The sequence below is a fragment of the Glycine soja genome, chromosome 20 (assembly GCF_004193775.1).
Source record: "Glycine soja cultivar W05 chromosome 20, ASM419377v2, whole genome shotgun sequence".
In the NCBI taxonomy this organism is placed as follows: Eukaryota; Viridiplantae; Streptophyta; class Magnoliopsida; order Fabales; family Fabaceae; genus Glycine; species Glycine soja.
Genome location: NC_041021.1, coordinates 32,081,254 through 32,090,913, shown reverse-complemented (window position 1 = coordinate 32,090,913; position 9,660 = coordinate 32,081,254). Strand labels below are relative to the sequence as shown.

The window sequence follows — 9,660 nt, the reverse complement described above, 5'->3', positions numbered from 1 at the left end:
GGTTGAGGAGGTCTATTGTAGATGTTTGCATCATAAGCTTCAGGCTGTTCAATTGCTTCAGATTGTTGTACAGAAGGGCAAAGGTCTATGTGGTGGTTGGCAGAGGAGCATAAACCACAGAGTCTGGCGACAGGTGCAGATTTTTAATTCATGGCCAGTTGGGTTACCAGGTTAACCAAGGCATCTAGTTTACCTTCAAGCTTCTAAGTCTCACCTGATGAAGATGAATTTATGGCTACTTCATGCACTTCTCTAATGAAAATAACATCATTTCTGGCACTAAATTGCTGGGAGTTGGAAGCCATCGTCTCAATTAAACTTCTGGCTTCAACAGGGGTCATGTCTCCAAGGGCTCCACCATTGGCAGCATCTATCATACTTCTCTCCATGTTACTGAGTCCTTCATAAAAATATTGGAGAAGAAGCTGCTCTGAAATCTGGTGGTGAGGGCAACTTGCACATAATTTCTTGAATCTTTCCCAGTACTCATACAAGCTTTCTCCACTAAGTTGCCTGATGCCTGAAATGTCCTTTCTGATGGCAGTGGTCCTAGATGCAGGGAAGAATTTCTCCAAGAACACCCTCTTAAGGTCATCCTAGCTGAAAATAGATCTGGGAGCAAGGTAGTATAGCCAATCTTTTGCCACTCTCTCTAGAGAATGAGGAAAAGCCTTTAGAAAGATATGATCTTCTTGGACATCCGGGGGCTTCATGGTGGAACGAACAATATAGAACTCCTTAAGATGCTTATAAGGATCTTCACCTGCAAGACCATGAAACTTTGGAAGCAAATCGATCAGTCCAGTTTTAAGAACATATGGGACATCCTCATCAGGGTATTGGATGCACAAGCTTTCGTAGGTGAAATCAGGTGCAGCCATTTCCCTTAGAGTCCTCTCACGGGGTGGAGGTTGTGCCATGTTCTCAGAATGTTCAAAATCAGAATATTCAAAACAATAATGCTCAAAATCACCAATAACAGAATGCTCAGGATGCTCAAAAGGTACTAAATGATGTCTAACTAATCTATGAAATGTCCTATCTATCTAAGGATCAAAGGGTTGTAAGTCAGATGGATTGCCTCTAGTCATACACTATATTCAGCATGCACAACTAGTTGCCTTCTTATGCAAGTAACAATGTAGGTTTGAACTACAGTTACCCTCAAATGATATCCAAAGGACTTGAAATTTTGTGAGCAGCCTTATAAAATGATGAGAAGATAGCACAAAAAATTTCAAATAGAAATTCAAAGTCTAACTATAGAATCTAAAAATGACAAGTTAAGAAAAATAAGAGAATAATACTTGGAAAATAAAAAACTTTTGACAGAATCGCAATTTTTGGAAGAAGGAGACCTCAGCCAGCCTATGGCAGGCTGCCACGGCATGGGAAGTTTTTTTCTACCCCAAATACACATATAATAGTTGCGATTCTGATAACCGGAGCAAAAGTTATGGCTGTTTGAAGTTTTGACAAAAATCAAATTTGCTACTTTTTTGGAACTTCCAAATCTGACCAAACTAAGGGCTCCACCTATTTTCCCCACAAAATATGGATCAAAAGAAGTAACCACAAAAAAATTCAACCAAAAATAACAACTATAGCTACCAAAACAAAAAAAATCTCAATTAATTCAGCAAGGGTGGTCTCTAAAATCCGTCGCTAAGGGATTTCCACTACTACCCTGTTTTCCGGCAAGTGTTCTATTCAGCAAAAGTGGTTGCTAAATCCGTCGCAAAGCACTATTCACAGCAAAACACCAAAACTGAAACAGGGGAAGCGCTGAACAGAAAAAAACTAAAACAAAACACACAATAAACAAAATAACAAGGTACTAAACAATACTAACACAATACTAACACAACACGAAAGAATTAAACACTAACACAAGAATTAAATACTAACACGACACTAGCAATTATGAACCTTTGGACACTGCTCCCCGGAAACGGCGCCAAATTTGATCGAGGTCGTACCCGAATCAAATAAATATTAAAATGTAGTAACTAGGAAGTGATCCTAGGTCGTTTCCAACGAACAATGATACACCAAATGTTCATAACAGATAGTAGGAAATAGTAACAAATTGGGGGGCGGGGGGGGGGGGGGGGGGTTGTATGCTTTTGTAAATTAAACAACGAGTGAAATTGAATTAGAAATTATCAGAATTAAAATACGTTGCTTCCCTTTGATTCACAAGCAAGTCTTTTGTCCTAGGTTGCGAGAATTTATCCTTTATCAGTTCAACCACTTAATCCAACCCTAAATTAAATTACTAAGCAAAATTTAACACAAAGCATTTATTATGTGATTAAGCATCACACACACCAATTACTCATAAACGATCATTAAGCATGAACGTAAATTAAGCGCAGAGACAATTAATCAAGCACTAAGCATGCCTGAATTAATAGCAACAAATTCAGAGTAATTAGTGAAGAGGAAAAACTGAACAAAATTTAACAGTAATAATAGAACCTCAAAGAGAACTGTGCTTGATCCTCAAGAGAAAACAACGCTGCGGACTTAGCCTTCCATTAATCAAATAGAGAACAAAATTTTATTGATAAAACTAAAAGTCTGAACTGGAATTGTAAAAACGAAAATAAAAGAGAAAGAGAAGAGAGACCAAAACTAAAAACGAAAAATAAAAGAGAGAGAGGAGAGAGAGAGCTAAACTAGAACCTTGGTGCTGTTATATAGTTTTTCAGCCCCAAAGCTTACAAATCTGTTTTAAATCCAAGCCCATAAGTAAAATCAAATCAAATCTAGATAAGATAGGATAAGATAAGATCTAGATGAAATAATATCTAGATGAGATCAAATCTAAATAATATCTAGATAAGATAAGATAAGATAAGATCTAATTTTGTAGAATAAATTAGTCTGCCCTCTTCAAGTCCAAGCCCAATTCTGGATTCAAGCCCAAGCCCAATTCTAGATTCAAGCCCAATGCTTCATTAATTCCCGAAATTAGATTAAAAACATCAAATTAGCTGAATGAGCCCAAATAATAAAACTGCCTCATAAATTTGACAATTAAGACTAATCAGTATTTAAAATGGTGCAAAAAGGGTTAAGAAATAGGAGAAAATAATGGCACATCACCAGTTACGATAATTTAGCAATCATAAATTCTAGTATAATGTCTCATAGCAAAATATTAACTCCACCAACATAGTCAAATGTGAATCCTTATGTGAAGTGATTGCTATTAAGACATTTTGAAATAATCGAAGTTATAATACCCAATGATCTCTAAACTTCTAGACTTTCGATATGAAAACATGTAGTTCCTTGTTCTCTTCAATTAATGCATAATGCACTTTACTACTTTCTAGTGTTGCATACCAAGATTACTTATATATCACCTCAGGACTCCCACAAAAATAATTTCAAACTCTAAATTTTATACATGCAGATTTGGGATTCACATATGAGTAATTTAAACCATAGTAGTAACAACAACAATAATTAAAGAAGATACTGGAGAAAAGGTTTCTTTATAGTCAATGCCTTCCTTCTGAGTAAAGTTTTTAGCAACTAGACGAGTCTTATATCTCTCGATATTACCCTTTGAATCCTTCTTGAGGTTGTTGAGGTTTCTCTAAAGGTATTTGAGGGAGAACCTCATTGTTGTCTTGTTCTGGAACAATGTCAATAGTTTGAACATTGTCTTCTATTACTGGAGTTGTGTCTTGAATAGTAATAGGTGTTGGATCAAGTGGCCTCGAAATAATTAAGAAGGGGGGTTAAATTAATTAAGAATGTGTCTTGACTAATTAAAAATTATCCTTCTTAATGTTACTAGATTCAATTAGGCTTTACTACTAAGTTATGAGAAAGTAAAGAACAAAAACAATAACTTTAGACAAAAGTAAAGCGGAAATAAAAAGTGCACAGCGGAAATTAAAGAGTGTAGGGAAGAGGAAAACAAACACAAGTTTTTATACTGGTTCGGCAACAACCCATGCCTACATCAAGTCCCTAAGCAACCACCAGTTCTTGAGATTTCCTTTAACCTTGTAAAATCCTTTACAAGCAAAGAACCACAAAGGATGTACCCTCCCTTGTTCTCTTTGAAACACCAAGTGGATGTACGCTCCACTTGAACTGATCCACAAGAGATGTACTCTCTCTTGTTCTTAGTATTACAACCCAAGTAGATGGAGCTCTACTTGTACCACAAAGGATGTACGCTGCAATGTGCTAAGACAAAGAATTCTTAGGCGGTTAGTCCCTTGAATCTTTGTAAGGGGAAACAAAAGATATCTCAGGCGGTTAGTACTTTGAATTCTTTTGGCAAGAGGGAGAAGGAAGAATCAAAATAATTCTCAGGTGGTTAGTCCTTTGAATTCTTTTGGCAAGAGAGAGAAGGAAGAAAAAATAGCACACTTTTGTTTTCTGCAGAATTTCCACTTGCAGAAAAACAAAGTATTAAAACCGAAATTTAGAAAGCTTTTTGGCAAGAGTTTTTGCAAAGAAAAACAATGGACAATGGTCAGAAAAGATTTGAAAGAGATGTGTTTCTTTGGATGCTTGTAAAATGCGTGACAAGGTCTTGCTTTTATAGACTCTTCATGTTTGGTCAAAAAACCATTGGAAGAGTTATGACTTTTGAGAAAATCATGTTAAGAGTTATAACTCTTAACTTTTTCTTCAAAACCATTCACTGGTAATCGATTACCACAATGGTGTAATCGATTACACATTGTATTTTATGAAAATTTGTGACTCTTCACAATTGGATTTGAATTCCAATGTTCAGATTCACTTGTAATCGATTACTAATATAGTGTAATCGACTCCATTATTTGAAAATAATTTCGGAACATTACAAATCATTTGAAAACATTTTGAAAACCAATCTGGTCACTAGTAATCGATTACTGCCAACTGTTAATCGATTACCAGAGAGTAATCACTTTGGTAACTTTAGAAAACTATGCTATTTGGTTTTTGAAAAAATCTTTTAATACTTATCCTATATGAAGTCTTGACTTGTTGCTTCTTGATTTCTTCTCTTGAATCTTGAATCTTGGATTGGATTCTTGATGCTTGATCTTGAAGTCTTGAATCAATCTTGAATCAATCACTTGGGCTTTTGGCATCATCAAAATTGCTTGGTTCATCATCATGAAGCTTGCTTCTACAATCTCTCCCTTTTTGATGATGACAAACCTGAAATGAAGAAACACATACAAACTTTATCTTCTAATCGATCACTCACTTAATTCCCCCCCTTTGTTTTTAAGTTTCAGCTTCACTTGAAGTTAAGTTATTTAATTATATGAGTTCTTGATTTAGTCCCAACTTTCTCTCCCCCTTTGGCATCAACAAAAAGCCAAAATGTGTATAGAGACATAAAATCATACATTCACTCATAATCATCCAAGCATTTTAATCCATACAACAAGCAAGGAGGACAATAATTCATACATAAACTAAGCAAGGAAGATAATAATTCATCCATAAACTATAATAAAATGTCAGATAATTAGATCCAAGATAACCAAATTAAAACAACTAATTTAGAAAGTAATATACTAATAAATGTATCAAAACATAGCCAAATACACGACTAGAAATCAAAATACTAATAATAATAGTAATGTCTAAACTGATGGTGGTGGTGGAGGTAAATCAAAGTAGTCGCGAATGAAGGTGACATCTTCTTCAACCTTTGCAATCCTTGAGTTCATCTCCTCAAATCGTGTGTCCACTTGATGTTCCAAGGAGTCAAACCTCTCACCAACATAGGTTTGAAGTCCATTAAACCTGTCAAAAATACTCTGAAGGAGAGAAGAGTCCTCTTCAACCGGTAAGTGTCCTTCATCATCATTTGGTTGAGCACACCTTTTTTTACCCAAGAGCCATCACGTTCTTTGCGGTAACCAAAGGAGGCAACCACAATAGCACCGATCAAGAAAGATCTCTTGATTGGAACATAAGGTTTAGAATCAAGAGGGATGTTAAAATGTTGAAGGAACAAGGTAACTAAGTGAGGATAGGGCAAATGAGTATTTAATCGCAATGCCTTATGCATGCGATACCGGACTAGATGTGCCCAATCAATTTGTCGGCCGGTATAAAAGGCCCACATGACTATTAGATCTTCTTTAGAAACCTGTGCAAGGTTTGAAGATCTAGGGAGTAAGATACGGACAATTAGATAATGGAGGATGCAGCTTTCAAGAGCTAATGAACCGGCAAGCAGCGTTCCAGTCATATCCGCTTGGTTGGTGCAAACCAACCGGCGGGCATCATCCATAGAAAAATCAAATTTCCAATCATCATCCAGTGCACCTTCAAATGGTACACTGTCACTAGACAATTGGGTCAAATCATAGAACAGGGATTGGTCAATGACCATTTTTATCCCAATGACCTCAGAAATCAAGGTACTCTCTTGAATTTCAAGGTTAGAATAAAAGGCTTTTACCAATTCAGAATACACAGGCAATTTTAAAGACATAAAAGGAATGAGATTTGAGTTCTGAAATGCTTGAATGCATTCAAAACTCTCATCAGAAAAGAAATCCATATCTATGAACTTAGGGTCAATAATAGAACAAGAGGAGAAGAGATTTGTGTATCAGGTACATTGTTCTTCTGATGAGAACAACAAAGAGGAGGAAATGGAGGAAGGAATCGGAGTATCCTGAGCCTCAGAGTGCTGTTGGCTTCTACTTGAAGAACCCTTACACTTCTTCGATGGTTCCACCATTTGAGAGAGTTATTCAAAATTTCAATCAGTTGAAATGAAAGAGAATGAAAAATAGATGAATTTTGGACTTTGTGGGACGTGATTTGGATAAGAAATGAGTGAGTTATGGTAGAAAGAAAAATTGGGAATGAGGGTTTCGCGAAAGAGATGAAGGTGTTGGTTCGTGAATTCTGAAATTTGAATTTATAAGCAGCAGGGACGCATTGTAATCAATTACATCTTTTGGTAATCTATTACACTTAGCTTGACTCGCTGTAATCGATTACAGATTGTGGTAATCAATTATCAGAGAGCATTTTAGCAGAATTAAGTGCTGAAAGACTCTTAAGGTGAATAGATTTGGAAGGGAATCAAAATACTTTATATCTGAAAACTCTTATATGAAAATAAATGTATATAACATAATGGATTTTTGAAAAACTTCATGAATGACTCTTAAGCAAGTAATTCACAAATCATATTAAAAAACATGCAAGAATCATAGACATCATCAAATATTTGTTTTAAAAATAAACTTCATGCTTTGAGAAAGAAAAATAACTCAATCAAACATATAAGCACAAACTCACAATAGCAATCAACCAAGACAAACAAATAAAATTTTGTTAGTCATCATATAAACAAGTTAATTGAAAGGAAAGTTTCAACCAACTTAATTTAAAAGAGAATGGTTTTGATGTTACCTTTTTCATGATTTAAGTGCCTAGATCTTCAAAGATGAAAGTCAAACTTTTTCTTTTTGCTTAATCTTCTCGAGAGATGTTCTCATCGCTCTCATAGTCCTTGGATAGAAGGTTGATCTCCTTCTCTGAACCATCGGATGAGTCATTGTCATCCCATGCAATATACGCCTTGTTGGATCTTTTTTCTTCATGACTTTTCTTCTCATTCTTCTTTGGCCATGATTCATTTGCGGGGCAGTGTGCCTTTATGTGACCGGGTCGATTACACTTATAGAATTTAAGTGTTAGGGAACCTTCTTGAGATATCTTCCCATTGTTGAAGTTATGGCGTCTCTCCATTCTTCTATTTTTGATGAATTTATGAAACTTCTTCACAAAGAGTGAGAAGTCCTGTTCATCATCAGATTCTTCTTCTTCTTCTTCTTCTTGCATTGAGGAGGAGGCTTTGAGTGCTATGCTTCTTTTCCTTTTGTCGGTCTCTTCATTTTGGTTGAGACGTCGAAGTTCCATTTCATGTTCCTGTAGTTTGCCAAAAAGAGTGGCAAGAGACATAGAAGAAAGATCTTTACTTTCAAAAATGGCAGTTACCTTGGGCTGCCATTCCCTACTTAAACATCTCAAAACTTTATTAATTAAATCTTCATTAGGAAAGGTTTTTCCTAAGGAGGCAAGGTGATTAACTATATGTGTGAATTTTTTCTGCATGCTTTGGATGTTCTCATTTGTGTTCATCCTAAAAAGTTCATATTCATGGGCCAGTGTATTAATCCTAGATCTCTTAACATCAGTTGTGCCTTCATGTGTGAGTTGAAGAGTGTCCCATATCTCCTTGGCACTTGTGCAGTTTGAGATTCTAAAATATTCATCTATTCCTAGGGCAGAGGTAATAATATTTTTGGCTTTAAGATTGTATTGAACTCGTCTTCTATCTTCTTCAGACCATTTATCTCTAGGTGTTTCTATTGTTGTGCCTGTTGATGTGCTTCCATCTACTATAGAGGGAACATAAGGTCCTATTTCTATGGCTTCCCAAATATTGTAGTCTATGGCTTCAATAAAGATTTGCATTCGGGTTTTCCAGTAGTGGTTCACCATTAAAGATAGGTGGCCTATGGATGGAGTTTTGTTCGGGAAACAGAGAATTTGAGGAGACCATGAATCTTGAAGTTGTGAAACTTTTCTCAAGATACCTGCTCTGATACCACTTGTTGGATCAAGTGGCCTCGGATTAATTAAGAAGGGAGGTTGAATTAATTAAGAACATGTTTTGACTAATTAAAAATTATCCTTCTTAATGTTACTAGATTCAATTAGGCTTTACTACTAAGTTATGAGAAAGTAAAGAATAGAAACAATAACTTTAGACAAAAGTAAAGCAGAAATAAAAAGCGCACAACGAAAATTAAAGAGTGTAGGGAAGCAGGAAACAAACACAAGTTTTTATATTGGTTCGGCAACAACCCGTGCCTACATCCAGTCCCCAAGCAACCATCGATTCTTAAGATTTCCTTTAACCTTGTAAAATCCTTTACAAGAAAAGAGCCACAAAGGATGTACCCTCCGTTGTTCTCTTTGAAACACCAAGTGGATGTATGCTCCATTTGAACTGATCCACAAGAGATGTACCCTCTCTTGTTCTCAGTATTACAACCTAAGTAGATGTACGCTCTACTTGTACCACAAAGGATGTACGCTCCAATGTGTTAAGACAAAGAATTCTTAGGCGGTTAGTCCCTTGAATCTTTGTAAGGGGAAAAAAAGATATCTCAGGCGATTAATCCTTTGAGTTCTTTTGTTCAGAGGGTGGAGGAAGAATCAAAAGAATTCTCAGGCGGTTAGTCCTTTGAATTCTTTTGGCAAGAGGGAGAAGGAAGAATCAAAAGAATTCTTAGGCGGTTAGTCCTTTGAATTCTTTTGGCAAGAGAGAGAAGGAAGAAAAGATAGCACACTTTTGTTTTTTGCAGAATTTCCACTTGTAGAAAAACAAAGTTTTGAAACCAAAATTTGAAAGCTTTATGGAAAGATTTTTTGCAAAGAAAAACAATGGGCAATGGTCAGAAAATATTTGAAAGAGATATGTGTTTTTTTGGATGCTTGTGAAATGCGTGCCAAGGTCTTACTTTTATAGACTCTTCATGTCTGGTCAAAAAACCATTGGAAGAGTTATGACTTTTGAGAAAATCATGTTAAGAGTTATAAGTCTTAAATTTTTCTTCAAAACCATTCACTGGTAATCGATTACCACAA

The 9,660-nt window shown here is 35.8% G+C and overlaps 1 non-coding gene across 1 annotated transcript; it reads left to right on the top strand.

Moving 5' to 3' along the window:
• The first annotated feature begins 435 nt into the window (after positions 1 to 435).
• On the top strand, positions 436 to 542 carry LOC114403940. Its single transcript, XR_003664707.1, has one exon. It is a non-coding gene; the product is annotated as a small nucleolar RNA R71 (small nucleolar RNA).
• The last annotated feature ends 9,118 nt before the right edge of the window (positions 543 to 9,660 follow it).